The following is a 528-nucleotide window of genomic DNA, read 5'->3' as shown; positions in this document are numbered from 1 at the left end:
TACTCGGCACAGATGTTCCTGTATACTATGCCAGCCACTTGGTTATGGTGCTCCATGCCGGCTAGCATCTTGCACCCTGCTGTTATGTGCTGGATTGTCTCAGGGGCATCTTTACACAACCTGCATCTGGAGTCTTGCCTGGTGTGGTAGACCCCAGCCTCTATGTGCTCAGAGCTTGTTCCTGTGCTGCCATGATTAGTGCATCTGTGCTGTCTTTCAGTCCGGCTTTGTCCAGCCACTGGTAGGATTTCTGGATGTTAGCCACTTCCTCTATCTGCCTGTGGTACATACCGTGCAGAGGCCTGTCCCTCCATAATGGTGCCTCCTCTTTCTCTGCATTCTTGGGTTTCTGCTGCCTGAGGTATTCATTGAGCAAGTGAATGAAGGCTCTTAGGATCCTGTTGACCTTTTATAGTTCTAGGCATTCCAAGATCCAGGTGTGCGGCATCGAGCCACAGGCCTTCTTGTAATCAATCCAGACAGTGCATAAGTTGGTCAGCCTGGTCTTGCAGTCTCAGGCAACTGCTC

Source organism: Astatotilapia calliptera, chromosome 20 (genome assembly GCF_900246225.1).
Source record: "Astatotilapia calliptera chromosome 20, fAstCal1.2, whole genome shotgun sequence".
Taxonomy (NCBI): Eukaryota; Metazoa; Chordata; class Actinopteri; order Cichliformes; family Cichlidae; genus Astatotilapia; species Astatotilapia calliptera.
Note: the sequence above shows the minus strand (reverse complement) of the source record.